This window comes from Pinus tabuliformis, chromosome 3_2 (genome assembly GCF_031772625.1).
Source record: "Pinus tabuliformis cultivar Carrire ecotype Pingquan chromosome 3_2, CPIR1, whole genome shotgun sequence".
Lineage (NCBI taxonomy): Eukaryota > Viridiplantae > Streptophyta > Pinopsida > Pinales > Pinaceae > Pinus > Pinus tabuliformis.
In genome coordinates, this window is record NC_142302.1 from 509,635,448 (window position 1) to 509,660,131 (window position 24,684).

The 24,684-nt window shown below is 36.0% G+C and overlaps 1 pseudogene; it reads right to left on the minus strand.

The window, feature by feature from the left end:
- Positions 1–9,134: 9,134 nt before the first annotated feature.
- LOC149181551 (putative pectate lyase 5) lies at positions 9,135–11,557 on the minus strand (annotated as a pseudogene).
- Between the last annotated feature and the right edge of the window lie 13,127 nt (positions 11,558–24,684).

The window sequence follows — 24,684 nt, forward strand, 5'->3', positions numbered from 1 at the left end:
CATCTCAACATGTACTAATGGGGAGAATATCTTGGTCTGCCCTTTGCCCTTGATGTCAAAGGGGGAGAGCATCTTGGTGTTGCTTGATATATCTAACATGTTCTACAACTTGAAGTGATCAACACTGATATGGTTGCCATCAAGTATAAAGGGGGAGATTGTTGGCATTATGGTACATATGTTGTCCTTTATGGAAGCCCACATACAAATCATTTCATAAATTATAAAGTGATGCATCATGGCAACTCACATTGTAACAGGTTTATTAAGAAGTAACAGAGTAATAGCATAGAAGAAAGGATGATGGGACAAAGGATTACAGATTAGAATCAGGCAATTGAGGAAACATAATGTTTTAAGTTGTATACGATGGTTAACTTAGTCCAAGTCACGTATACACGCAGGTACACAAAATAAAAGGAGTGTATATGTATGCACACAGTTTCACATAAGGAAAAGCGCGTATGGGATGGAAAATTAATGTTAAATAATACCAAGGGTCCTTACCATGGTATTAGCCCACAATATTGAGTGGAATAATTGTTACATGATCTCGTTCTAAGTGTTGCTTTGGTGCATGGTATTGACAAAGGCTCTAAGTATATAAGGAGGAGAGGATAAAAGGGCTAAGTGTGCAATTAAAAGGGCTTTTCATGAATACTTCTATCTAAAGTATATTTTGTGTTGTAAGGGCTATGGTTATGATATAGATCTGAAACATCTTGTGCACCCATGGATATAATGTTGGATCAGGATCATGAGACTTGAAATGACTTGTCATTGTATGATCTAATAATGGATAAGCTAGATATGAGCGCTAACACATGTTTTATCCTTTAAATGTTATGATCTGGGTATATCTGAAGTCTTGAAAAGTTGCAAAGTTATAAGTCATTATTTGGAGATCTATATGCAGGTTTACCTCAATGAAGGCACGTATACATGTGAATTCTGCACTTCCAAGTAGCATATGAAGACGAAGGGTTTGTTGTTCAGAAATGACTAATCTATCTAGTCAATGTTGTTTTTTTTACTTTTGTTAGTCAATGATGTCTTCATTAGTTCTTAAGTAAAATTGATTGTATAAGGCGATTGAGTCTGGTTGACTGATTGATTGAGTAAGAAGGGTGATCTTTGCTACTATCTATTTAGAACTATGTAATATGACAATAGATATTCATAATGTCTTTGGCTAGCACAATCTTTGGTTCAAAAGTTTTGTGATTCAGTATTTTTCCCAACACACTATCCATCTTAGCTTACATGCCATCCAACTTAGCTTCCACACCATCCATCTTTGATTACATTCCATTCATGTTAGCTTCCACACCATTCTTTAAACCATCCATCTTAGCTTCCACACCTTTCTTTATCCCATCCATCTTAGCTCCTATTACTTTTTATGAAAGTGAAATTTGTTGCACCTGGTCTCATAATTTTGATTTATCATGTTGCATTTCTTCCTCTTCTTCATTAGTCATGCTAGAGATTTCGGGTTTCTTACTAGGTGTTTCTATTTTCTTTCTTCGGGGCATCAATTAATGATAATTATGGTTCACTATGTCACTTGAATTCCTTCAAACTAGTTTTTCAAATCAAACTTATGAAAAAATTTAAAAAGACTACACACCTTGTTTTGCTTTGTAGGAGATCGATATTGAATTGGTTTTATCTCTATAATTTTAGATCCTCAAGGCCTACAATTTTGTCCTGTGGTAGCCCTTTGATTCCTCACTCCAATCCCACAATTCTAATCAAGATTGGATTCTCCAAGAAAGAATTATTTCAAATCTCCCAGATGACCTGATTATAGACTGGTTCAGTACATCAAACTTGTATGATGTGCAATACACACAAAACTACATTTAGTCCTATTTTTTTAATGTTTTACGAAATGTCAAACTGAGGCTCAAAGAGAAAGTTATGATGATTTTCCCAGTTCACCTATTTGAGATATAATTCAGGAGCCTACAAAAACCCTAACTTCCTTGTATCATATCTTCGAAAATATAGTGAGACAAGATCTAAAATTCATATCCGAGTTTCATCAAGATTTTGGCTCAAATGGGGTTTAATTTTAGTTTCCGAAACATCGTAGAAAAAAAATTCCACAATGGCCTGTTTGAAGTAGCGAAACCCTAGAATCTAGAGCTCTGATACCAATTGTTATGCAACCAACTCACAAAATAGAAGTAAAGGTAGAGCAACAACTTCAAAATCATCCTCTTTGAGGGGACAACCTCCTTTACATTATACAAATTAACAATTCTTGGATGATACAGATGACAAGACTCCTTTCTATATATAGGAGTCTAAGGGGACATAATATAGTCAAAGTCGACATAACAATAATAATGTAAGGGCACAACAATAACAATAGTGGGATTCTATGATGCACAATAATAACAATATGGGGAAAACTTGGGTACAACAATAAAGATAAGGGGATACAATGACAATAATAATAAGGGAATACACTAGTATTGTAGAGGCCTAACACTATGCTTAAAGTGGTAGGTGGTTTAGAGATTGTGGTACGACAGCTACGTAAAATTACACACTGTGTCTCACCTCATCTTAAAGGTTACCAGCAAGAGGTATCACATCTCATTTCTAATTTTTAAGCTCTTAATATCATATACGTACCAAGAATGCACAATGGAGCTGCAGATGCTCTGGAAAATGGAGTTGCTAGGATGACACCGCTTAGGGATAGATTTATTGTTGAGATTTTGTATAAGCCATCTATCCTTGAAAACATAACTAATTTTCATGTTTTTGATGATGATGAACAGATACTACACTTTATGGACAATGCTAATGTTTTCAAATATGCAGCCATAGATGAAGACGTGCACAAGAAGTCTCTGCAAGACACACTTGATGATAACAAGGGGAACCCATCCTCAAGTGTGTGGTTTCACTTGAGAAACTCTATGACTTGCAGAACCATTTCAAAACACCCAGGAACATGAAAACCTAGAGTTCCACACTGATGCATGAACAGATCAACTTGGGAACATAAAAAGCTTTGAAGTTTGTAAATCTTAGTACATTTTTCACACTAGAGTAGTAGCAATCCTTTGTCCTCTTATTCAGACAGTACCGAGATGTATTCGCATGGACATATGATGAGTTGAAAACATATGACACACGAGTAATCCAACACGTCATTCCAATACAAGAACGAGTCAAGTTATTTCAATAGAAACTCAAAAAAGTCCATCCGTCACTTGAACCCCTCATACAGAAAGAATTGACTAAGTTGTTTGATTCTCGGATCATATACAAGGTTCATCATTCTACGTGGATTTCAAATTTAGTTTATATAAGGAAGAAGTCTAGGGAGATCTGCTTGTGCATAGATTTCCAAAATCTTAACAGGGCCTCAGACAAATAAAACTACCCTATGTCATCTATGGAGAACATCTTGCAGAAAATATTTGGAGTTGAAATGTTCTCTCTCCTTGATGGATTTTTTGGATATAACCAGGGTGGTAGCAGAACCTGATAGACTCAAAACTACTTTTTGCACCAGGTGGGATACGTTAGCTTATAGAAGAATACCATTTGAGCTTGTAAACGCAGGTGCAACCTTTCAGAATGATATGGACATCACCTTCCATGGGCTCATCGGAAAGAGCATGGTGGTCTACCTTGATGATGTGACAATCTTTTTAAGAAAGCAGTCAGACCACCTATGTCATCTCAAGAAAATTTTTGAGCGGTGTTGAAAGTACGGGATATCCTTCAATCCTAAGAAGAGCGTATTTGCAGTGTCTGAGGGGAACCTCTTTGGACATATCATCGCCAAAAGTGGGATCAAGGTTGATCTGGACCGACTTCAGACTATCACGTAGATTCCTCACCCAGTCAATAAGAAAGCTATGTATTCCTTGGGAAAGATAAACTTCCTCTGGAAGTTCATCTCAGATTATGTGCAGATTGTCAAACCTAACCAAGATATGATCAAGAAGGATGCATTCTACGATTGGGCAATGAAGGAAAAGGATATGTTTTCCTATATCAAGTAGGTAATAGTAGATCTAACTATGTTGCACAACCCAAATTTCAACAAATATTTCTTGCTATATGCATTCACTTCCGACAACTCACTCACTACATTTTTCACACTTAAGGATGAGATGAACAATGAAGGTCCCATATTCTTCATGGCACGAGCATGCAAGGACCCGAGCTCAACTATCCCACCATGGATAAACATGCATATGTTGTATACAAGGCAGTGAAACATTTAAGACCCTACCTATTCGAAAATCACTGCATAGTCCTTATGCCACACCCAATATTCAGAGCCCTACTTGTTCAACCTAGGTGAAAGACATGTGAACTGGATGATAGGACTTCAAGAGTATGATCTCGATATCAAACCAGTTCACACTGTCAAGGGTCGTGGTCTATGTATACTTGCAGCAGATGCAATACACACCTAAGAGGAAGAAGAAGAGCTCATCGGTTGGGAGCAAGAAATAGACATGTATAATATAGAGTAGCAGCACCCACCTCGCATGGTAACTCTTGGTACAAAGAAGTGTGACAGTACCTTGCGCACAACACCATGCCCTCTCACTTTTCAATGTTACAAAATAGGGAACTTCACCTCAAAGCCTTATCTTACTAGTTGGTGCACGGAGTGCTTTACAAAAATCACAACAACGAAATCTTTCTCAGGTGCCTAGAGGCACAAGATTCAGAGAGAGTGTTGCGTGGAATGCATGACAAACCAGCTAAAGGTCACTTCGTGGGTAACACAACTTCACATAATGTCATGAGAGCTAGTTTCTACTAGCCTACATTATTTAAGGATGCACATGCTTATGCCTGTAAGTGCCCAGTCTGTCAACAATGTGCTGGCCAAACATGAAGGTCAGCAGCCCCGTTGCAACATGTTGCAGTGGATGAACCATTCCAACAGTGGGGCTTACACATCATTGGGGAAATATTCCCCCATTCATCAAAGCAAACACCACTACATTCTGACTGTGGCAGATTACTTCCACGGTGGACGAACCAGTTTTGATCAAACAAGTAAACGACCAAGAAGTCATCAGCTTCCTTCAGCAGAACGTCATCACGAGGTTTTGGCCCTTCGTCACTTGGTCCTCCCTTCGATCGCTACCATTTTTCTAGGGGTCCCTCTATTCACTGCTTTGCATGAATTATGTGCAACAAGTTATTTGATCGATAGGGACAAATTTTCTTGACCTTAATTACGTTTGATGGCACTAGATAGTAAGTAGGTTCAATGAAATGTCAGCTCAATAATTTTACTGTGATTGGGCCGCTAGGCAGAACAAGTTCCATTGGTTTCTATGAAGAAAAGAACCAATAGCTAGAGTTGTAGGAAACAACGATTATCTGGTTTATAAACGAAGGGAAGAAAATAGAGGAGAGAGAAGGGAAGAAGACAATAATTACAGAAACAAAAGGAAAAGGAAGGAGAGCATAATTTCAGTAAAATTAGGGTAGAACTATTAGAAGAGGAAGAAGGCGATGCGGCGGTAATTTAAAGCCAGAGATGAAAACGATGTTAACCTGAAGACCAAGCTAGCAAGGAAAAAGTTTGTTAACGTGTTATTGAATTTTATTTTAATTGAGCTGAGAGGCTCATTCTACAGCCAAGTGTGAAGGAGATGGGAAGTATGTCTTCTCTCTTAAAATAAAAATAAAATATTCTCAAAATAGAAAAAAAATGTAGGCTATAGTAAAAAATAAAAATAAAATAAAAATAAAATATTCTCTAAATAGAAAAAAATGTAGGCTATAGTAAAAACTAAAAATAAAAAATGTCCGTTATAATTTCATGTAAAGTAACTGGAGGTAAAAAAAAATATGAGTAAGATGTTTAAACCTTATATTGTTCAAAAATATTTTAATATAGAAAACAATTGTTAAAATAATATATTTTAATGTTGTATAGAATAATATTTCCAATGAGTTATGAATAAAATATTTAATATAAATTAATATTGAAGTATACTTAAAAATATATTAATAATAAAAACAAGTTGAATGTGGCCTGATAAAATTTCTTAATGCATATGTTAGGTAATCTCTATAACATTCAAAAATACAATTTAAACAATAAAAAATTACACATTATTTTTTACACACTAAAATAAGTTTGGGCTTAAAGAAATTTGATCCCTCTGGGCTCATGTTAGACCCATGCTTAAAATGGATATATGCTAATGATAAAGATATAACACTTTTGAGAAAGACTTTAACCCGGGTGCTTATCTCTCCTCTCTTTTTTCTTTGATGAGAATAATTTAAGTTGTTTAATATTTATTTTAATAATAAAAACATAGTAATTTTGAGTAAAGCTTAAATCTAATTAGTTTTTTCTTTGCTTTTGCAAATAAGAATAATTAATATTTTGAATGGTTTAATGAGTAAAAATATATAGTATTTTATAAAATGATATAGGTTCAAATATTCCTATATTTAAATAGGAAAATTGTTATACAAAGTCAACTCATTCTTTCATCACTGAAACATCTCATAGACCTTTAATAAGAAGATGCGTTCAACCATCTCATAGACCTTTAATAAGAAGATGCGTTCAACCAGTTTTAACAATATCCCATGTTATTTTAATAAAATTAAGAAGATGCGTTCAACCAGTTTTAACAATATCCCATGTTATTTTAATAAAATTAAAAATAACTTATTAGAAAAATATTCATTTATATTACAAGCATCTGTGCGTTCCTTTAGGGTTGCCCCCTCTCCCCTACTCTATTTGGCATTTACATCGATAAGCTCGAAGGTTATTTAGAAGAAGCACGATGTGGTGGCACAATCTTAGCTGGGATAGTCATTATCCTTCTTCTCTATGCTGACGATATTGTTCTTCTGGCAAGGTGCCCTTCTGATCTTGATAAGCAACTCAAGCTTCTTAAGGATTTCTGCTCTACCATGGGTATGACTGTTAACACAGACAAAACAAAAGTTATGATTATCAAATCTAAAAAGGACACTTGCGCTAATTTTACGTATGACAATAATAAATTGGAGGAAGTGTATTCTTACAAGTACCTAGGAATTGATATCCATCACAAGCTCAACTGGAACCATAGCATTGAGAAAAGGATCAATGGGGGATGGAAAGCTTATTTTGGTCTTGAAAATAATTGTAAAACAACAAACCTCGTAATGTGGGATAAAAAGAAGTTCCTCTTTGAAACTTTAGTCACTCCTGTTATCTTATATGGCTGTGAAGTTTGGGGCTGCAGCATCTCCAGAGAATCATGGAGGAAGATTGAGCAAATCCAGAAGCGTTTTATAACTTATAACCTGAAAATTAAAAGTAATACACCATATCCTATTCTCCTTATAGAAGCGGGTCTTTCTTCTATTGAGAGCCTAGCTATGCTCAGGTTTCTGATGTACAAGCACAAGCTCAATAACATAGACAATCATAGACTTCCTAAGCTAGCTTTAAATTCCAGCCAAAATCACCTAAGGCTTAACCGAGGATAGCATAAGGACACAAGGGCCTGGTTAAACTATTGGGAGATCAATGAGAATGATGCTTTGCAAAACATAAATAACATTAAAGATATTGTTACTTCTAAGTTCAAAGAAAAATTGTGGTGTGAGAAAGATTTAGCGTCTAAAAGAAAATTAAGTTATTATAAGAAGGTCATCAACCCCACCCTTGAAGATCAAAAGTATCTCTCTATTCTAACTAGCTCAAAAAAGAAAATTAATATAGCAAAGATTAGAACGAATTCTCATGAGCTCCATAGTGAGACTGGCCGCTGGGTAGTTCCTAAAACGCCATGGATGGAAAGGATCTGCCATATTTGTGAGAATAAGAGCATCGAGGATGAAAACCACTTCCTCTTAGAGTGCCCTGCATACAACCACATTAGATCTCAATTTCACAACCTTTGTTACAATACTGACCTTTCTAGCCTTTTACAATGCCATAATTATAGTGAACTCGGGAGGCTTCTCTCCAAGCTTTTTGAGCATCGGAATAACATCTTAAATCAAAATAAATAATTTGTCTTTTTAGGTCCGATAGATCATTATTTGGTCTCAGTGGACGTTAACAACCATCATCATCATCATCATCATCATAATATTACGAACGAAGGATTATAACATTTATTGTGAAATATGTCACGTACTTTAGAAAAAGTTTTATTAAATAAAGAGGACGTTTGGGTTAAGTTGTATTTTTTGGTTTTTAAATATATAAATAAATTTAGTATTTTAAAAAAATAGAAATATTTAAATTTATAAAAAAATTATGATTCCACTGCTACTTTAAAATGAATTAATAAAAAATTTAGAATATTTAGCCAATTATCTTATTTTAAAAATCCTGTGTATATGAAGTAAAATAATGTGTTTGATCTTTTTCTTAATATTCGAAGAGTATAATTTTAAATCTCTCCTAAAACTGGATCTTGTGTTTGGAATATGCCTTAAAAATTGTTCAAGATTATAATTTTAAATCTTTCTCCTAAAACGGTTTAGATTTGGTTAAAGAGTCATTTTTTTGGAATGTAATAGGGTTAAAAACGCTTTAGATTTGGTTAAAAGGTTTTTTTTGGGAAGGTAATACGGTTTGGAGTATGTCGGTTTAGATTGGGTTAAAAGGTCATCTTTTTGGTTTAATAAACAAATATATCTTGTAACTGTCTTATTACTATTCAAATATATCTTGTAGTTGTCCTATTACTAGTTGTCTTATTACTAGTTTGAACAAAAAATAACCAGTGAAAGAGAAAGAAGAAGAAATAACCCATGAGAAATAGTATGAAAAAGAAATAACCAGCGAAAGAGAAAGAAGAAGAAATAACCCATGAGAAATAGTATGAAAATACCCATGGACACCGAAATAGAATCGAAAACTTATATAAATGACTGTACATTCACATTATTTATGCGATCGACAATCTAGAACACATCTACGCCTGCGCATTAACTCTCATACATAAAAGAGGAGAGGGGTATATTCGTGCAGCTCAATGTTTGAAAAGTGGAAGAGCTTCGTCAAATTATGCTCTCACATGAAAGAGAAGTTGCTACCGAAAAGCTAATTGGGACAGACGGGGAGATTGAGAGTGGCTATGTGCATCGCACTGTTGTTGGGATTAACAGCGGGTGCCTGTTCGGCATGCCAGAACACCGGCGTTCCCTGTGAGGGAGCCAACCAGAGACGATGGCTTTGCTGCTACGCTAGAAGCCTTCGCATCACTCGATGATGCGGCCGCGCCCGATTGAGTAAAGAACGCTCCGTTCAACCATAGGTCTCCGTCTGACCTCCAATTCCACCGCCTCCATGCGCTTTCCGGTGCGTCCTCGTGCTTCGTGACCTGTGCTTTCCATCTACTCACTCTGTTAGTTTCGACACTAATAGATTGAGCAGAAATGAGGAAGCAACGTTTACCTCCTTTGAAGAGCGATCGACAGGTGCGAGGAATCGATTGCCTTGGCTGTTGATTGTTGGGTTCGCACTTCCACCGATTGCGTACATTTCCCAGTGTGTGTAATCGTTGTTCACCACGTGGAAGTAGCCATGTCGGCATCTGCGATTGGGCATTAAATATTGTTTTACAGAGAAACTTTTGACCTCTAAGCTTTGCTGGATTGTTAACAAATAAAACACAAAACGAAAAATCTGAAATCAGATCGGTTCAGATACCTGGGTATGCGTTGCACGAGCCCTTCCCCGAAATGGTTGAAGGCAACCGTTACTTGCATGTTAACGTCCTGCATATATTCGTCGCTGTGGCCGAGGAGCATGACCTGCGACAATTTATATATCACAATGTGACGAATGGGATGAGCATGAATAGGAAATTTTGAACTTTTAATGTTACAAAGCTAAATTTGAGATTCAAACCTTATCATGGTGCGTCATAAAGTTGTTTGAAATTGTTATTGCAGTCGACCCCAGGATTGCATCGATGAGTCCATCTGCACAGTATGACAAGGAGCAATGGTCTACCCAGATATTGCTTCCCCCAAAGATGGAGACTCCATCTCCATCACTTCTCGTCCTCCACCCGTAATGTCCCGGGGAATCCCTCACCATGGCATTTCCTGCAGGCTTGCAGTCATGGATGTGAATCCCGTGAATGATAATGTGGTGAACGCATTGTACCGTAATGCAGGCACCGTTGGCAATGTGGACATTTACACCTCTCCTGTCGATTGTCTTGTAACTGCTCATTATAAGCTCTTCTTTGAGCTGGATGACCATGTCTCTTTAAAAAATTACCACAGATGCTCAGTTTGAATAACAGCGTGGCGCAGGGTACCCGGCCGGGGATTGACTGCGTCGTAGTCATTGGAATCTGTGACAACGTAAATCCTCCCATTCCTCCCTCCAATGGCATTCCTGCCAAACCCAATGGCGCAATCTGCGAGCCTCTTTCGATCGTTTTCCCAATCTGGATTGCAGCGCCAGCAGTCGTCGATGGGGTTCCCCGTTCCGCAAGACAAATAACTTAGTTCCCTCCTCGAATTGTTAATGCTCCTGCGATACATTGCATCAATTAACGGTTATTTCTCCCACCATATATTACATTAATTAAGCCCAAGCCCATAACACCTTCAAATCCCTAAACGCATATTATAGACAAGCAATACATTGCATCAATTAACGGTTATTTCTCCCACCATATATTACATTAATTAAGCCCAAGCCCATAACACCTTCAAATCCCTAAACGCATATTATAGACAAGCAAGGTACCGTACAGCCCTGACGGAAATATATTTAACACCTTCAAATCCCTAAACGCATATTATAGACAAGCAAGGTACCGTACAGCCCTGACGGAAATATATTTAAAGTTCTCTAGAACCTAGTGGAGGTAATTTGCTTTTGCGGCCAATCAAATCTAAAATATCATCTCGCTGAATATTAAGGGCGGAAAATAATCAGCTGGGGTCATAAATGTCCACAGTTGCATTTTGGAAGGCGAGTGATCTAACTGCTGGGATATACAACCCCGTGTTTTTATGGCTCGTGAGCAAGTTGGTTATTTGTTGCCAATATTGAGTATTATGTACTAAGAATACCATGCATTAAGACTGCTAGCTCAATAATTAAGCACACTTCGACATATCCGATGCCGCCCGTGGTTAAAATAGTTCCATCTTCACATAAAGTTCAGCCCTGGTGAATAGAATGCCATTGCAGAAAACTGGGCCTTTCAACACTGAAAATTTCTATAAAGCCTTACTTGTGGACGATATCTAATCTACTCATTCATGAACGAGACAAATGTCAGCAATTCGACATCTATCTCAAGTACCATACTAACTGAATTATGCATTGCATGACGGAGACCAATTACCTTTCAACCGCTTCAGCTACCCGTTCGGGCTGCTCCCCATATTTCGTTGCAGATTGTTGAGTACTTTTAGAACCAGATACAGCCGCAGGCTGACCAAGCACAGCCGCTGTCAAATTTTCGAAAATTTCGAATGACTTGACTGGTGAAGAACGAGCGCAAAACATTCCAAAGAAACTAAGCAATGGCAGTACACATCGATAGCCAGACATTTTGGTTAGAGAAGCGGGCCAAGAATGTTGCAATCTGCAGATTACAACGATAGGAATATCACTAATTGGCTGCTATACAAGATCTCTGCTGAATCGATTCTGCTAACAACATATTGAGCAAGAGAAGACTCTGTTGAGCTTATGACATGGAGTATACTAATTGCAGAAGAAAATATGGTAAATCATAATAACAAGCTGCTAGGCTAATTCCTATAAATTATAACTAATACCAGTCGACTACACATAAGATGGTCAAACTTGTGTTGAACTTAGCTGGTGTGCACGAATCTGCATGAACACCTTGCCCTTTCTTATATAAGAAATTGGGAATTAGTAAATGAATAAACTATGCACGAGTTGGGCATTAATGTTGGGGCTAAGTCATTTTTATTGGGCATCGAAGAATGTTACCATGTGGGTGAGAGTACTTTACCGGAATAACGCCCGACAATCACTGTTAGAAAAATGGATAGCCAATAATCACGGTTGTTCAAAACTACCATATCAGCAATGAGAATAACTCGACCCCTCTGTCACAATTCTAGAGAAAGTGAAATTATTATCAATAACTCCCAAAATACGGACAAGCCAGCTAATGGCGATTTCCGAATTGCAAATCCTTCCAAAATACACAACAGTACCTACAGATATGGTTAGGTTGCTTCACATGCAAATCCAAAATTAAAGGGACTTTGCTTATTCATCTCACTCCGATATGCACATAATCGATTCTTCCCGGGCTTTAAGGATTTAGTACCACCGTAATGCATGAAAAATTTTGCTACAGGTTTTGACCTCGGGTGAAATCTGCCCCATAATTAACATGGTATTTGTTCACCTGCACGTTCAGATTATCTTATACCTCATATCTCTCACACAAATTTAAGACGTTGCCCCAAAAAATCGTCTTTTAAGGTCTTGTCAAATTCAACTGTGTAATGACCTACAGATTCTAAACGGTTAAAGTCGCCGACCAAGCCATCCATAGGAGCATTTTATTTCCAAAAAACCCTTATAAATGAAGAAGTGGCTTTAGATGAATGGAATAAAAATCATACATGGAAGATTTGTTTCGTGCAGCCGAAGTAGATAAGACAAGGGTGATTCTCTGTGCCTGTAATCGCTATGTACATGCGAAGACACAATCTAATCCAGGTGAATTAGTTCGGACCCTACATCACACTTTATGACATAGAGATTCAAATTTCCTCCTGGCCTCATTAACTATTTCTTTTACAGACAAAAAACGAAGTTTTTAAATTATTTGTTTTGCCTGTATCGTTAGTTAGGTGCCCTACACGAGCCAATCCAGATACATTCCTTTCGGACCCTACACCACACATTATGAAGGACAGTCAAATTTTCTTTGGGCCCATTTAACTGTCTTATGGCATCTTCGGGCAACCGAAAAAAGTGAAGATTTATATTATGTTTAAATTAAAAAGTACCTCTTCCCTCATTCTGGTACTTCCATCTTTGTCATACACCTCCACCCCGTGATGATGCTAGGGAGGTAATAAATAAATATTTTGAAGTTTATCTTCACTTTGATGTCAAAATGTGTAATAAATATATATTTTCATATTAGGATTTTCTTTTCAATGTTTTTCCTATTCCTATTTTGCAGTAGTTTTTTATCTTTCAATTAGTAATTAAAGGACATGGTAATGGGTTTTATTGGAGCGATTACAGCACCCTCTAAAATTTTGGAGGCTTTTTTGGTTTTCTCCTTGATGGTAGCAAACACTCGTGTTCATCCCATGAGCTCTCGTTGAGTTTTCACACCCTCTTTGCTTGATCAATCACCAATCGTCTTTTGGCATTATGATTGCTTGTCGTGCTTGTGAGTTTGTTTTGGAATTTTCAAGGTTTGTCTTTGGGTGTATGAGTTGTTTTCGCTTTGTCGACATTGGTCGCATTCACACACTAAGTCATAAACATTGTCACACAAGTGTCGTCACGGTCATTCAAAGACATATTTCAACTGTCGCACTTGTCACTCTCAACCTTCGAGTCAGTCTCACTAAGCACATGTTGTCTTGTTGGTTTGAAGTGTCCTGTCGTGGAGTCATGCTAAGTGTGTGATCACATTGTCGTGTATGCACAAGTACACTTGCTTTCACACTTAGTCAATTTTCCTAAAAATCTATCGAAACGACAACTCTCCATCAACTAGACTCAATCTCAGTGACCTTGCACTGCTGCCTAGAACTACACATAGATTGAGGTTGTCCTCCGAGCAACCTGCTCTGCGCAATTCTAGAAATGAGCCAGTTAACTGACTCCCAGAACTGCACAGATCTTGTCCCAGAAGCCAACCAACTTCACTCTTCCCACAAGACCTTCCATTAAGCCTCCCACTCATCAACGAGAAAAAAAACTTGGGTTGTGACCCTGGGTTGTACTGAACTCCAAAATTACACATAACTGTCATGCCCTGCCCATTCTGCCTGCTTTGCAACTAGCCTAGAAACTACGTAGAGTTGTCATGTCCTACCCAGACTTCCCTCTTTGCAACTAGCCCAAGAATTGCACAGAGTTGTCATGTCCTGCTAACGCTTCATCCCCGCTCTGCAACCAGCTCAAGAATTGCGCAGAGCTATCTTGTCCAACGCTTCTTCCCCACTTTGCAACTAGCTTAGAAACTGCGGAATTGTCTGGGTGAGGACTCTCTTAGGATTGTGTGGTTTTGACCAGCAACTCCCATAGCCAGACCTTGTGCTCCTCTGGAAAACTGCACAAATTTTTATTCTAGTGCCTCTTGCTACCCACACTGTCGTCTCAGAAGAAATTTCTTTGTTCCCAGTTAGATGAATTGCTTTATGTTCCCTTGAAAAAATGTGTAGTTTTGGTCGAGTAGCTCCCCGACACCCTACCTGGCCTTCCTCCCAGAAACTATGCAGTTCTGCCTCCCAACTGGGTTTTTCCCCGCAGTTGTCACTACTGTCTCAAATTGCAAAAATATTTCTCCTAGTGACATCTGTGTAGTTTTTCCCAATAGTGCTTCGAAGCACTGCATCCCAACCTGTGTTGTGCTCCCGCAGCCTCAGCACCTTGTCCTTCTCTCGGTCACCTGCATCGAAATGTAAAACAATGCATCATGGTAGACTAGGATATTTTTGGGATTTGATGTCGTCTCATCATCAGTGATTGCAGGAACATTTACATCAATGAAACATGGCACGATGATGAACGGGATGGAAAAGAGGCGGATGCTAGACGAATTTCTCACGGTCAAAGGAAAACATGAAGCACAATGAGCAAGCGAGTGAAGCTGACACATTCACATGCACCATCAAGCAAAGACCAAGACCAACGATGACCCCGCACACTTTGCCATATGGAGGTGAAGACATGTTATACCAATAGGATATCATCACTCAGCAGCACAAGAGCTCCACACAGACATGAGAGTCATCCAGTACATGTCAGTAGTGTCATGTCGAGTTGTGTCATGAGTTTCCTCGGCCACATCACTACTATGGGCCATACTTGTTGTAATCAATGTAATGCAAAGTGGAAGTCTAAGAAACCCACATATGAAGGCGAAGAGTCATGTAAAGTAGAAAAGTCATAGGAAGTCAAACAGTCATGAGGGAAGTCGAAGAGTCACAAGGGTCAGTCATACCCCCCCTAACTCTATATACCCCCTCATTGTATAAACAAAGGACTTTTCACCTTGGTTCCTCCCACATAGCCTTGAGAGTCTATACTCTATTCCTTTAGGAGTGAGGAGTGGCTCCAACATCCCACTACTGAGGCTAGTGATGTATGGTGTAGATATGTGTCTTGGATCTTTTGCTTAATTAAGAATCTTGTCTCAGGCCAACACGTTTTCATGCATATTTTGTATCCATTTGTAAGACTATTTTTTAAATGTTTTTAATGCATGTTTTATTAACCTGTACTAAGACAGTTGAACTACTTCAATTATTTTAGTACTCATATTGTTGAAAATGTGTTGTATTTTTTATCGTTGTTGTCTCGTCTGTGTGGACTACTCTGCTATACATTAGGTAGACCATCTTTGTGTTTTATTGGTTATAATGACCGTCTCTCCCGTGTGGACCATTCCGCTGGATGGTGTACATGTTTTCCCTTGAACTTTGGTTTTCACAACTACTGCATCCACTGTGGACTATTCCACTAGATGCTGGATATAACCTTGTTGTTGTTTGCGTGTGTTTATTCTTGGGTTGGGACTATTCTCCCTCATTAAGAGGCTCACTTTACCTCCACCCTTTAGACAGTAAGAGAACTCGGACATAGAGTTACATTACGCACTCACCAAGCACACTCACCTCGCTTTCTTGAAGTTACAAGAATAACACTCTCATGTGTTGAACAACAATAGCTAAGGCAAATATCTAAGGTAATGACAACAAGGCCATCATAACGGATGAGACTCCTACACTAAATAACGTGAGGTATATTTGGGACTTCATACCGGGTGGATCCCCTAAATGTTGGCAGCTCCACCACCATCAACATTTCTGGTGCTAGAAGGAGGGATTCTAGTTGTTTATGGTTGAATGTCCTCTTAACCCGACATATCTATCATCTGGTCAAGGCAGTAACACGAACTCCCTCTCTCCCATGCACAACTCTAAACTTGGTTAATCCTCACCTCCCAGACCCGAACAAGAAATCTCATATCATCACCTTTGCTCAATCCATCCCATCACCCATCATTTTCCAAATCCATTGGACTGATCCCAGGAGTACATAACCATTCCTCTTTGCAGAGGAAGAAAAATACTAAACCCACAGGAGTGGTAGTCTCGTATGTTGAAGAAGTAATCCTCACCACTCTTGAATAGTTCAGGCTAACATTGTTGAGAATGAAGAGGAACCTCCTCTTTTCTTACAAGGAGAAGAAGTTAACAACACACTCTTGGGCTCATGTTCCGATGGAGGTAGCGAAGGGGAAGGCAGTGGAAGAGGTAGAAAGAGAGATGAATCAACAAATTCAGAGGTTCAATCGTCTAATTGAGAAGAAGAAGAGCAGTACAAAGAAAAGAAGACATGGCTTACCAAAATTTGGAATGGATAACACAGGGCCCATTGGCACTCCACGGTGCCTTGCACAAGACGCCAAGGCACACAGAAAATTTGTTAATGAAATATGACTCTAACATAGCTGTGAAGGGGGAAGACCATCTAGACACATTCTACGTACATCTGCATACACTCGAGCTACGTTATGATGATGTTGCATGTAGATTGTTTCCATGTACCTTGGATGGAAGAGCAGTTGTATGGTACCATAGCCTTCCTATCAACTCCATTCAGAACTAGGGGATGTACAAAATAATTTTCCTTGAAAACTTTGCTGATGACAAAACCCCCACCATGTTATTGAAAGAGTTTGGTATTCTTAAGATGGAGCCAAAAGAGAAAGTGAAAGAATTTAACTAGAGGTTTAACTGTATCCTGAACAATTTCACTACAGACACTAAACCTCATGATGCCATCATAGTCAACTACTACACATCTTCATTGTCGACGAGCATTGCACATTCCATCAAGTGAGTTGTGAAACCAATGCTATCCAAAAATTGCCAAGAAGCAATTGACGTGGAGAAGGACATGCGCGCGATTAGACTCATTATAGATGATGTATCAGCGAAGGACTCCAAAGACAAGAGCAGGAAGTTCCAAGATGCTGTGACCCTTATTCGTGTCCTTAAGTTCTTGACAACTTAAGTAGTAGAACTCAAGCAACGAACAAACGAGACAACAGTGAGCAGCAGACCATCTGGTTTTGTGCACATAAATAATGGGACATCATGTAGCAACAATAGCCACCAAGCTAAATCTGCATAGAGTTCAAATGTTGTGTTCCAAGCAGAGCATCTTGGTAAGGATAAATTCTGTGATTTCCACCAAACGCAACACTCAGAGAAGACCTGCACAGATTGGAACCGAGTTGTGAACTCCGTGGCTTCAATAATGAAACGATCATCTTTATGCCAGTGAGCAGGTTTAACTGGAAGATGAATATGATGAAAAGGATGTTGCATCTGATGAAGCTCCAATTTCTGGGCTCGTGGTTAACATGTATCAGTGTCTAAATGCTTCCTAGAAGAAAACAACCACTGAGAAGGAGGAACCAAAACAAAACGATTAATACAACTTAAGAAGTCAAGGGGCTCCAATTGTGATTGATGTACTAAAAGAGAAATTCAAGCAAATTTTCAGAAAATTTGAACCACTGGTAACCTCAACATAAAGAACACAAAACAAGTCTGTGAAGACAGCTCTAACCAAAGATTCGTCCATGAGCAGGTCACTTCAGAACACTCCACTGGAAAATACAAACTTAAGTCTTCCCCCAGACAACTTAGTGAGTCTTCCCGCTTTGGACTACAATATTTTCGAAGACATGAAGAAGACCCGTGCAAACATCTCTCTGTACAAACTCACCAAACTCATGGGTCAGTGGGATATCTTGTTGCATGCAATGGGGCAAACCTCCATAGAGAATGATGCCTCTTCTAGCAAAGGATCAATTAAGTCTCTCGGATCACTCGCATTTGTACTTAATGTGCTTCACAGAGAAGAAGAGAACTATCTCTACCCACCATTTTTGTTATCTTTCGAAATTTTCAACTTCAATGTCCACAATTGTTTGGTTGACTCTGGCACGTAAGTCAATGTCACACGACTCTTTCTAAAAATATCAATGCGTAATGGAGCAGTACAGCTGCAAAGATCATCCAACTTGATCGAACATGTGTACCAACCATTGGTGAACTCTAGGATGTGATCATCTGGTTATCGTCTGATGGATGAATTCACCAGTGCATCAACATTGTGATAGTGGACATCCTGGAAGCATATGACTTACTGCTCAATAGACACTGGTCCAACAAATTGCAAGGATATTTTTCTATAGACTGGTCCATGTATGGCTTCCGTATCAGGGCAAAAGAAACCAGATTTGAGTGTTTTCCGAGAGGTGTATGAAGCAAAACATTACTCCCTTCGATGGTCATTATGAACCGTTGGATTTTGCAGAACTTTTGTTTGGCAATTTCTTTCTGGAAACACAGCTAGGGTGTTATCTTTCACAACCAAGGCCCACCCCACCAAATACACAGTTGGGTATGCTTCCTTGCCCAACTAGTGAAAATGGAACATGTATAATATTTTGGAACAATAGTAGCAGTAGTGTTAGAAGTACTAGCATGGCAAGTGGTCCTTATATAGATGATTTGTGTACCTTTTATTTTGATGGATAAAAGACATAGTATGGCTCTGGAGCCGGGTGTGTTTTGATTGACCCAAGGAGAATAAAGCATTTAGTCTCACACTGCTTGGAGTTTGAGTGCACAAACAACACTGTTGAATATGAAGCACTCGTCTTGGGTTTGCACAAAGCCCTCAACCTTAATGTCACTATGTGTTATGCGACCAGCTCACAAAATAGAAGAAAAGATAGAGCAACGACTTCAAAATCAACTTCTTCGAGACAACAACCTCCTTTAGATTATATAAAACATAGTTACCGATCAAAAGAGAAAATGACCTAGTATCCATTTTTTGAGGTAGCAAAAAATCACTCGATTTTGAAAAATGGTGATTCAGAATCACCTTTCTTTTTTGGAGCATATTTTTGCCATTTTAAATTTTTTATGTATCTAGTATGAACATTTTTTTTAAATGTTAGTGATTTTCAGGCTGATTTTGAAAAGTGTTGATGCAACATCAATAATTTTTTTAAATGTTAGTGATTTTCATGTCGATTTTGAAAAGTGTCGTTGCAGCATGAACACATTTTTTTAGAGTGCTTATTTTGGACACTTCAATTTTTTTTATGTATCAAGTGTGAATATATTTTTTTTGTCGGTGGTTTTCATCTTGATTTTGAAAAGTGTGGATGAGCATCAACCCTTTTTATTTAGAGGGCTTAGTTTTTACACTTTAAATTTTCTAATGAATTAAGTGTGGATAATTTTTTTTAAATATTGGTGATTTTCATGTTAGTAATAAAATAAAAAACATGACAAAAAAATCAAATACAAAAAAGAAATTGAATAAAAAATGAATGGAAAACAACTATATATATATATATATATATATATATATATATATAGATAGATAGATAGATAGATAGATAGATAGATAGATAGATATAGATATAGATATAGATATAGATATAGATATAGATATAGATATAGATCAAAAAATAAATAAAAAAATCAAAATTTTCATATATATATATATATATATATATATATATAATTAAAAAAATAAATAAATAAAATAAAATTATCTAAAAACATTTTTTTGGTTAAAAAAAACAAATAAAAAATAAAAACCTCATTACAAAAAAACTTTAAATAATTACCAAAAAAAAACAAAAAAACAAAAAATATATATTTAATTTAAATAAACAAAATTAAAAATAAAAAGTAAAATAAAATAAAAATTTAAGAATTGTTTTTTGAAATTAAAATTATAAAATTAAAGAAATAACCTAAATTAAAATTAAAAGAAAATAACAAAAATTTAAAAATTAGATTAAAAAAAAAAAAAAAAAAACAAAACAAAACAAAACAAAACAAAATTAAGAAATAACATAAAATTAAATTAAAAGAAAATAACAAAAATAAAAAAATTAGATTATAAAAATTTAAAAACAAAAGAAAAAAACAAAAATTCAAAAAGAAAAAATAAAAATTCAAAAAACAAAATTAAAAGATTCAAAGCAATTAAAAAACAAAAAAAAAAAAAATTTAAAAAATTTAAAAACAAAAGAATTAAATTAAAAAAAAAAAAACAAAAACAAAAACAAAAACAAACAAACAAACAAAAAACAAAAAAATTAAAATTAAAAAAAAAAGTAAAACATTAAAAAACAAAAAAAGAATATATATATATATATATATATATATATATATATATATATATATATATTAAAAAAAGGCTCTCTTCCCCCCTCGCTCCACCTAATCCCACCCGCCTCTCTGTCCTTACCCCCTTGCTCCCCCTGCCTTCCCCCACCCTAGACCCTGCCTCCCCTCCCCCTTCCCCCACCCTAGACCCCGCCTTCCCTCTCCCCTTCCCCTCCTCTCCTCCCCACCTCACTCCCTCCCTCCCCCGATGCTCCCTTCTCCCCTCCCCCTTGCTGCCCCCTTCAGCCTCCCTCACCCCCTTCCCTACCCCACCTGGCCCTCCTCACCTGCCCGGGACCCCAACCTGCTGCCTCTTGGCCGCTGGCTGGGGGCCGAGGTAGGCGCGGGGGGATGAGTGCATAAGTATGTATTGCATGTTACAAAATACTGCTACGGGAGGGTGGATGTAACTATAGGAGCTTTTTCTTTGAAAATAAACATGAATTCCTTCTACATGCATAAAAATTGTATATATCTACTTAAAAAAAAAAGTAAATAAGGAAATTCTGGCAAGTTAGATGGATGCAATTTAATGAATAAAAAGGAGATTAGCTCTAGAAGTAATTAGTGCTAGCATAGCATGTAAATTATAAATTATATAAAAATTATTAATGGAAGGGTCATCATATTTGTATGGACAATACAATCAATATTAGGGCATGTTATTTCATAACTACATTAGACACACAAATTAGTAATCGAAAAGGGCTAGGCATTGAGGATGTTGAACATTCATTGTCTCTTTGAGTATTTTAGTGAGCTGCACTCATGCGATAGCTACCAAGGAATTTATATGCCCATTGATTAATGTATGATCCACATATATTAGTCTATATGAGATGGTGTGCAAAAGATTGAAGAGAGAAAATTATAAAAACATAATGTCTGACATCTTTTTTCCCCAAAAGTTATTAAATTCATTAACTGAAACAAAATCTACTATTGATAATAGCCAAAAGTTGAATAGAGAAGGCACAGATATACTCCTACAAAATATAGTACTCATTAAGTTGTCCTAGACCGAAAATAATTATTACATGGATGTTAGATTAACTTTAAAAAAAAAATGTGCAAAAGTTCAAATGCATATTGTATAAGGCACTGAATTGATCATATACACATAAATAATGGAAAACAAAAGAAGGAACTATTAAAGTTTAGTCCTATGCTAGGATACATAATTTCCAGCATATTTTGAATGTGCCTACCCTAGATAGGGTAGAAAGAAATATAGAAAGACATAGACTAGCAGAATAATCTTGACGATAATCTTGCTTACTCTATCTAACCTCCATTTACACCCCAGAAATCAAGTCAGCAAAGTGAAATGCTCACCTATAAGTTTCCATAATGAAATCTAAGTGTAGAAAAATCGTAATTTTCAGCCTCATTCAAGCCATAGAGGCTAGAGGTTTAGCTGTCCCCCACCTAGCCTGGGCCCCTAGCCATCTGCCAAGAGGCCGCAGGCTAATTCCCGGAATCGGCATGCGGCCTCTTGGCCGCTAGCTGGGGACCCAAGTGGGTGTGCAGGGCCGAGTGGGGAGGGGAGGGGGCTGAGGGAGGGAGGAGGGGGCGGGGTCAGGTAGGGGGCAGCGAGGGGGAGGTGAGAGGGGAGTGACAAGGGCAGGGGAGAGGGGAGGATGGGAGCTGGGGTGGGAGAGGGGAGAGGGGGCGGGGTGGGAGAGGTGGGGCGGGGTGGGAGAGAATCGTATTTTTTATTATTTTTTTTCAAATTTTTTAAATAATATTTTTTTATTTTTATTTTTTTAATTGTTTTATTTTTTTCATTTCTTTTAATTTTTAAATTTAAATATTTTTAATTTTAATTATAAATAATTTTTTTTAAATGTTTTTATTTTTATTTTTTGTTTTTAAAGTTTGTTTTTTAATTTAATTTTTTTTTTAATTGTTTTTAATTTATTTTTTTAATTTAAATGTTTTTATATCAATTATTATTATATATATATATATATATATATATATATATATATATATATATATATATATATATAATTTTAATTTTAATTTTTTTAATTGTTTTGAAAAAATAATTAATTATAATTTTTTTTTCTTTTATTTTTGGTAATTATTTAACCTTTTTTTTAAATGATGTTTTTATTTTTTTATATTTTATTTTTAACTTAAAATTTTGGTTTTTTTCTTAAATAATATATATATATATATATATATATATATATATATTAATTTTTGTTTTTTGTGTTATCTTTTTTTATTAAATTTTTTCATTTTTACAAGTTAATTTCATTTTCGTTTTTTTTTTTTTTTTAATTTATTTTTTGTGATGAAAGACCCTTTGCCACCCGTGGCTAGTTGGGCCTCCAAGTTGGGGTGGGCTGGGTGGACGGAGGGCGGATTTTTATTTTTTTTAAGATTTTTTTTTTAATGTTGTATTTTATTTTTTTAATTTTATTTTCTTATTTGGTTTTTATTTTATTTTACTCTTCTTTTATTCTTTTTTTTTTTTTTTTACATGGTATGGTTAATTGTTTTTACATTTTATAGTTTTTTTTAATGTCATTATTATATATTTTTTATATTTGATTTTTTCTGTCATGTTTTTTTTATGTTTTATTAGTTGTTATTATTTTTAATTTTTATTTTTTTTCAATATTTGAATTTTTGTTTTCTTTTGTATTTTTGTGTTTTTGTTTATTGTTTTTTGCATTTCTATATATTTTTTGTATTTGATTTTTTTGTTATGTTTTTTTATGTTTTATTACTTGTTATTATATTTTAATTTTTTTTCAATATTTGAATTTTTGTTTATATATATATGTAAGGTCCATGTCGATGCTTGTTTAGCAACCCGAACCCATTATATGCGATTTGGTAGTTGATTTTTAAATTTTTTTTCCAATGTCTCAAGTTGTCTTAGGCTAAGAATTTAAAATTGCTATACATTTAACATTTAAAGAAAAATACTCTTGGTATAGTAACTCCTTCATTTAGGTGTTCATTTTTACAGTTTTTTCAGTCATAAATTTTTTCCATAATGTCATGCTTGAAATATTTTGAAAACTTAAGATTGTTTTAGGGTCATAATCTTTGGTTTTAATTCCATGGTTGAGAAATTTTCAAGATTTTAATATTTTTCTAAGTCGTGATATTTTATCTTTAATGTTATGGTTGAAAATAGTTATAACTACTTTTTCTTAGCATCATGCTTGAAAATCGTTGGAATTTTAAGGTTTTTCAAAGTGATATTTTAAATTTAATGTCATGCTTAAAAATCATTGGAATTTTAAGTCTTTTCAAAGACGTGATATTTTATCGTTAATTTCATTCTTGAAAATCGTTGGAAATTTAAAGTTTTTCAGAGTCACGATATTTTATTTTTAATATCATTATTAAAAAATGTTGAAAATGTCCCGTGAAAAAAGACTTATTTTGGCATCAACATTTTTCGATTTCAAGGTGTTTTTTGCACCAAACTAAATGACCTTTATTATTTTTTACTATTATTTCAAAAAATATTGAAAATTTACTCTAAAAAAAATGGTGATGCAGAATCAACACTTTTTATTTTTGGGTTGTTTTTTCATGTTTTAATTTTTATTTTTGGGCTTGAGTACCTATTTTGAGGTAATAGTTCCTGTTTGATCAGTAAATATGTTATAAATTAACAATTATTGGATGATACAAATGAGAAGACCTCCTTTCTATATATAGGAGTCTAAGGGGTCACAATATAGTCAAAGCCGACATAACAATAATAATGTAAGGGTACAACAATAACAATAGTGGGCTTCTATGGGGCACAATAATAAAAATATGGGGACAGCATGGGCACAACAATAATAATAAAGGACTACAATTACAATAAAAATAAGGGAATACATTAGTATGGCCTAAAATACCCCACTCCCTCATAAAAGTGTTGTTCTTAGTGCTTGAGTAGTTTTGGATGCTTCTGAATAAAATTCTCATCCTCCCATGTGGAATCTTTGGTGGGTAAGTTCTTCCACTTGATGAGATACACTGAAATTGATCGATTCCATAGCTATCGAGTTTTTGTTTCTGTGACTTCTTCAGGTTCCAATATGAATTTTCCTTCCTCGTCAAGTTCTAGAAATATTTTTTGAACTGGGAGCTTGTCACCTATAACCTTCTTTAAGCATAAAAAATGGAAAAATGGGTGCACTTGGGAAGATGTAGGAAGATCCAATTTGTATGCCATATACCAATCTTTTGCAACACCTTGTATGG